This window comes from Magnolia sinica, chromosome 12 (assembly GCF_029962835.1).
Source record: "Magnolia sinica isolate HGM2019 chromosome 12, MsV1, whole genome shotgun sequence".
In the NCBI taxonomy this organism is placed as follows: domain Eukaryota; kingdom Viridiplantae; phylum Streptophyta; class Magnoliopsida; order Magnoliales; family Magnoliaceae; genus Magnolia; species Magnolia sinica.
In genome coordinates this window covers 10,589,010-10,596,262 of record NC_080584.1, presented here as the reverse complement: position 1 = coordinate 10,596,262, position 7,253 = coordinate 10,589,010, and the positions used below count along the sequence as shown (strand labels likewise).

The 7,253-nt window shown below is 43.3% G+C and overlaps 1 non-coding gene across 1 annotated transcript; it reads left to right on the top strand.

The window, feature by feature from the left end:
• Positions 1-508: 508 nt before the first annotated feature.
• Positions 509-615, top strand: LOC131222051 (small nucleolar RNA R71). The gene has a single exon (XR_009159759.1). It is a non-coding gene; the product is annotated as a small nucleolar RNA R71 (small nucleolar RNA).
• Positions 616-7,253: the final 6,638 nt, after the last annotated feature.

Below are 7,253 nucleotides of genomic sequence, written 5' to 3'. Positions count from 1 at the left end.
CGTTTGTCCATTCCTCCAACTAAAGTTTGGATGATTTTTTCAGCCAGGATTGTATGTGTTGGAGTTAGGTCCAGTAAAAGGTCTTTGATAATTATTTACGGCATTAGCTTGTTCATTCAACACTCCTCGAAAGGCGGGTATTGTAGGACAATTTTCAGTTGTGTGAATGTTGCAATCACAGATGCCGTAAACAATTTCATTGACCTTATCCTTCTTTCCTTCCATGGCCTCAACTTTCCTTATGAGCGTAGTCACTTTACACTTGAGATCATCATCTTCTTTCAAGAGATATAATCCACCTTTTTCCTTTAATTGAGTCGGCCTAGACGTGGTGTTCGCCATTGGGTAATAGTCCCATGATTGTATTTTTTCAGTGAGACTATCGAGGTAATCCCATACCTCGTCAACATCTTTGTTGATGAACTCTCCATTACACATTGTCTCGACCATTTGGCACATGGAAGATGTCAGTCCATCGTAGAAAAAATTTGTAATGCGCCACATTTCAAATCCGTGTTGTGGGCATGAACTGACCAAATCTTTGAACATTTCCCAACATTGGAAGAATGTTTCATCTTCCTTTTGGGCAAAGTTCATGATTGCTTTTCTGAGGGTAATCGTTTTATGATGTGGGAAGAATTTTTTTATGAATTCCCTCTGCATGTCGTTCCATGTGCCAATGGATCTAGGACGAAGTGAATGTAACCACGTCTTAGCTTTCTCTTTTAAGGAAAAAGGAAAGAGTTTCAGCCTAATTGTATCCTCAGATACATTAGGAAAACATAATGTAGCTATAATCTCATCGAACTCTTTCAAATGTAAATATGGACTTTCTGATTCAAGTCCATGGAATTTGGGAAGGAGTTGGATAACTCCTGGCTTGATGTCCATTTATCCTGTGTTTTCAGGAAAAATCATGCATGAGGGCATACTTACTCCCGCCGGTTGTAGATAATCTCGTAAAGTACGAGGCGGGGGTGCCTGTTGCACCTCATTCTCATCTTGGGTATCCTCCACCCTGGGTGGGAGTAGAGGAGGTTGGTCTTCAGCCATAACTTTAGTTAACTCAGGGGATTTCGAGCGGTGTCTAGTCCTGCGATGGATAGTCAACCCCTCAACCAATCCTCCTTCAGTCAAGAGACGTCGAGTGTCGTCACGGGCCCACTTGGGCATGAAAACACTCGCAGCCCTCAATTAAAAACCTAATCCTAAGAAAGGGAAAGAAAATCTAGAGAGAAAGAGAGAGTTGGAAAGAAATTACCAAATTGGAGTCTTAAGTTAAAAACCTGCAAAATAAAACAAAAATAAGTTAGATTCTAAAAAGAGAAGAATGATCCTTTAAAAGAAAAATAACAGTAAATTAATTTCTAAAAGAAGGTATTCTTAAAAGAAAGTGGAAATTTCTAAAGTAAATTAGGGAAGATCTAAACTAGAAAGTAAATTATTGAAAGAGAACTGAAAAATAGAAAGTAGAGAAGGAGTGTACCGAATTAGAGATTTCTATCTTAAAGGCCTACAAAATGGGAAGGTTAGTTTCTAAACAAAAATTCTAAAAATAAATTAGGAAACAAATTAAATTCTAAGATTAGAAAGAAATAAAAGTAGAAAGTTAATTAAGAAATAACTTAGTTTCTATTTCCTACAGATGAGAGGATACTAGAATTAGAAAATTTCTAAGATTTAAACCTTAATTCTAAAAACAGAAAAAATAGAGAATTTAGAAAGGGATTACCAATTTAGAAGTTATTTCAGGATCCTACAAAACAAGAAAACAGGTTAGCTTCTAAAAATAAAAAACCTTTAACCTAAAGTTAGTAAAATCCTAATCCTAACCTAATTCTAAAACTAATTAATTTCAGAAAAACGTAACCGTCAGTCCCCGGCAACGGCGCCAAAAACTTGTTCACTCCCCAAGTATAGGGTTGTGATGTAGTAATAAACTCGGTAAGACCGAGGTCGAATCCACAGGGACTGATACCTGTACGTTATCTGAAACCAAGTAGAACTAGAACTAGACTAAGATATGATCTAGCCAAGGAGATTTTTAAGAAACAATTGTGGAATAATTATTTAAAACTTTAAGGAATTCAGATGAAGGAAACTAGGGATTCAGAGGATCTACTTGTAGAGATCAGGGAGATCTTATGCTTGCATCAAGGATTATGGAATTCAAACTGAACTTACTTGATCTGGTTTTCAAGAGATGAAAGGTATATGAATTAGAATGGATTCCATCATCTAACCATGCCCAGGAGACAAAGTAAATAACGGGATTAAACTAATTGCCAACCAATCGAAAGTACATGAAAGTTAGGAAGAGTACTATCATCCAACCATGCCCAGGAGACGATGGTGAACAACAGGGCCTCCTGACGTCATAAACATCAAAAGAGAAAAAGAGATATTCAAAGCCATTGCAAACCCACTGTAATTTCAGTCACAACAGACCATTAAAGACTGAGTAAATATTCTTTTAATAATCAACTCAAAACCAAGTTCAGTTCATGAAAAGCAGGAAATAGTGTCTCACATCTCGCTACAGGCTTCACCTCTTAGCCCTAGCTAAGAGGTTTAGCCGAGCATGATATGGGTTAAATTCCAATTAAAAAGAAGAAGAAGTGTAAGACCCGTGTCCTAATCCGTACCATTCCGTTGGCTTCCGCGGTCCTTCCGGTCAAATTTCGGCAACCTTCGCACCGAATTCGGTGTTTACGCACGATCCTAAGCCAGGTCCCGCGCACCGACGTCGGCTCGATCCGAAACTTATGTCTTGGCGGTCGCGTCGTCGCCGCGGTTCCAACGCCGTGACTTGCGCACCGAACCGATACCCAGGTAAGAAGATGCCGATCAGCGTTTATTCCGAAGAAACACCGCACGTTGCGGATTTCGAGGGAATCTCTACGCAATTAGTCCCACTAATTAACCATAAATGCAACCATACCTCAAAGTACTTCACCCATTCCCTCTTTTTCCAAAAGTCCACCATCTTTCCACCTCACCATTCCTCTTTTCTCATTTTCAACCTCAACCATCCCTCTTCTCCACCAATTTCAAACTAAACCATACCTCTCATCACTCCTTTCTTACAACCATCACTCCACCCATCCCTCCACCCATTATTTCTATCTCTCCCTCTCATTCTCTAGCAAATTTTCCAAATCCCATGAGAAATTTCACTCATCCAACACTCCCTCTCAACTTCAAGTGTGGCCCACCCTCTCATATCCAATCTCAACCATTCATCCTTCATCAATCTCCATTAAAAGTGAAGGTAAGGAGCTAAGGAGTCCAAGGGAGCTAGGAGAAGGAAGATAAGGTGGGTGATTTTCCATTAATTTAAATTTTAGGGCCCACTTGTTGGTGGGACCCATTTGGATGTATGTGATTTAATCAAGAGGGCCCATAGTGGCGGGGTTCCTCTATCTCACCGTGTATCTCTCTCTTTATCTCTCTCTCATTCTTTCCTTGTAATGTTGTGGATCCCACCGATATGTGTTACATCTCCCCCGTCCATCTACATCAGACGGTGTGGCCCACTCTATTATAGGTGATGATCCACACCCCCTACTGTTGGGATGGGTCCAATGCATCTTTTTATATGTATATATATATATATATATATATATGTATGTTATATATTATATAATATATGTATATAATATATAATATAATATGTACTTATATATATATACAATATAAGATGAATATTAAATGTATATGTATATATATATATATTGGTGGGCCACATTCACGTGGGACCCACCACATGTCTGTGAATATATACAAATCGTCCAGCGTCCCTGGACGCTGGACGTTGCATCAATGGGTTTTTTTTTAAAAAAAAAAAAGAAGAAAGGAGTGGTGGGCCACTCATGCAGGCCCCACCTTGATGTATATGTAAGATCCGAGCCGTCCATGTTGTTCCTCAACTCATTTTAGGCGTTGAGCCGAAAAATGAAGTGGATCCCATTTTCTGGCGGGCCGTACCATAGGAAACAGTGTCCCTACCTTTGATTTGCTCCCTGATGCTCCTGTACATTTGAAAAAGCTCAATATTGGACTCTATGGGTTGGTATCAAGCCACAGAAACCAATGGATGGAGTGGATTGTACTGAAGCGGGCCCCACCTAGGAAAAACCGTAGAAAAACCGTTTTTCAAAAAAAAAGAAAAAGAAAGAAGCAGCAGCAGCCGCTGCCGCTGACGACAGACGCAGGCAGCGCCTGCGCTGCCACTGACGGACGGACGGTCGGGCTGGGTTCACGGCCCCAATTGTGGGCCCCACCGTGATTCCTTTCGACCATCAACACCGTGCATTTGATGGTTCCCCATGGACTGGCCGTCCACCCCAAAAATCAGCCATAAACAAAGCTCAGGCGGGCCATACCATCAAAAATCATGTGAAGACATTCCTAAACATATAAAAACACTTGGTGGGACCCGTCCGAAATTTGGATGAATCTGAAACTTGGTCTGAACGGTCAGTTAGGTGGGACTCACATACTGGATGGGCTGGATTGTGAATCACATCTCGGTGGGCCCCAAAACAAAAAAAAAATAAAAATAAAATAAAAATAAAAATAAAATTTAAAGCAGCAGCGCTGCTGCTGCTGCTTTGACGGGCGGGCGGCCAATAAGCAGGGACCCACGGCTCCATCCGTGGGCCCCACCATGATGTATATTTTGTATCCACACCGTCCATTTGGTGGGCCACTATTTGACATGGACCCCCCTCAAAAATCAGGCCAATCCAGCGCTCGGGCGGCCCACATCACAAGAAACAGTGTGAATTGAACTCTACCATTGAAACCCTTTCTGGGTCCACAGAAGTTTCAGATCAAGCTGAAAATTGTTGTTCCCCTCCTCCCTTGCCCGTGTGACCTTATGAATAAGTTGGATTCCAAATGAACATTTCAGTGGGCCTTACCCAAGGTCCAAGTGACCTTATGCATAGGTTGGATTTCAAATAAATATTATGGTGGGCCCTAGGCCCATGTGGTGGAGCCATATTGATGTATTTCTGGCCGTTGGGGAGGCCCACCTTGATATATATGTAAGGCCCATGAGGTTAGGCCCATTCGACGTATTGGTGGCCCGATGTCGAGGCCCACTCTGATATATATAAGGGCCATGTTACGAGACCCATTGTGAAGTTTTCAAAGGCTCATGGGTTATGGCCCATTGCAATGTACATAAGGCCCACTAATGCGGCCCACCTGACTTATATAAGGCCCATATGAGATGGCCCATTTGATGTATCTGAGCACTATGGGTCGAGGCCCAATGAGATGTATATTAGTCCATTGCAATGTGTGATTTCCTATGGTTTGTGTAATGGTGCTTTATGGCGGGCTAAGCCTTCGGAACAATGTTGGTTTGACGTCCACATTGTAAGGACAATGTTGGTTAAATGTCCGCATTGTCACACTCCTTAAGGCCACTGATAGGTTCATACTTATACTCTGCAGGCCGTCTAGGCCCATTTCTGTGATACGCAGAGCCCATCCCTATATGCATGTTTAGTATAGATCCATGGTTCATGATCATTCGCATCATATGTATGCCTGACGTGAGGGGTGACCGATCATAGCATATGCCTTTGGGCAGACTGTTTATGGGCTCCCTGATAGGCGGAGTTGCCCCATATAAGTGCATGGTACATACAGACTGTTGCATGACGATAATGTGACTCATGCACTTGCATTTGTGTGATTATAGTTACTATATGCCCTAGCGACATCAGGGCCATGGCCTCCACAGAGACATCATCGTGGATGGCAGGATTGGAGACCGAAAATATTTGATTCTAGCATACGGGCACCATAGATGTCCCTGGGTGAAAATCCCTAAACCCGATGGTACCAGAGGATGACTCCAATGTCGAGACCGAGTGGATATATGAGCGCACGAGGGCCGAATACCGGGAGGCCGCGTCTCCCACTATGTCGTGGTCGGTTGGAAAGGAGTGTGGCCTTACTCGCCCGAGGGTAGGGGGCAATACTAGGCTGAGTTTGACCAGCTCGCGAATGGGTCCGCTATCGACGTGCCGGATAGGTATTGGCAGACTATTGGTCAGGCGGATAGTGAGGTTTCTTACGCTCATTTGGACTGTGCGGCTAGGAGAGCGACAGTGCCATTTGGAGTGTATTGAACCCCGGTGATTATCCAGAATGAGAACTGTACTGATACATGATGAGGATTAGCATGCTTGAGTTGCATCTTGCATCGCATGGCCGTGTTATGGCCGATAGCATTCATGTCTTGCACCGCATAGCCTTGGTACGGCTGATTGTATTCATGTGCTCATCACCATGATTCTGCATCACTCTGACCTTGTATTTTGAGCACGTTTATATTGCACACACACTTACACCACCCTCTAAGCTTTCCATAAGCTTATGCACGATTGATGCGTGCAGGTGACGCCAGGACGCAGTCGCAGCCATAGTCTGGCCATAGTTGGAGCGTGCAGCCGAGCTTCTGGAGTTTTGTTTCTTTTGTTGCATTATATTTCCCCTTTCTGCCGCATTGTACTCAAAAGTTTTTGATCATAGTGGATTTTGTGGTGGTGTTCTTGTGGTTATTGTTTGTGGGTTATGCTTTTGTTATGCTCATTATGAATCAGACTGATGACTTGAAATCCTCCTTGTAGTATCCCAGGATCGGAACCTGGTGAATGGGTGCCGGGATCCGAAAATGGGGTTCTACGGAGGCTGTCGGCGCCGGATTCGGCGATCGGGAATTTTATGAGCCCGGTTTCCGAGTTCGGGGCGTGACAAGAAGAAAAAAAACATTAAAGGAAAGAAATAAAATAAAAGAAAAAGAAAAAGGAAAACCTCTTTCTTCCTATCTCCTCAGCCTTTTCTCCTTCTGTTTTCTCCAGCCACGTCTAGCAGGAATCCCACCTGCTGCTTCTGTGCTCTCTCTCTCCAGCCGTGGATAGCAGAAACCACCCTCCTTCCTCCACACGTCCCCAAAACGAGCGCTGATCTCCTCCAAAGAACACGGTCCCTGCTCTCTTTCTCTCTCCGTTTTTTCTTCCTTGAATCCTAACCGTAGCTCCCTGTCTTCTTCCTCCGTTTCTCTTCCTTCGTCAAAGCCAAAAACGAGAGACCTTCCACTGCCTCCAACTCCCTGTTTTAAAAGGGCTTTGCTGACGGTGAAACGTCCTCTGCAAGTCTGTTTCGCAAAGCCTCCTGCGGAACTTTTGTTTACGCAGGGATTTAGACGATGCATTCCACCCTTGCTGATCTTG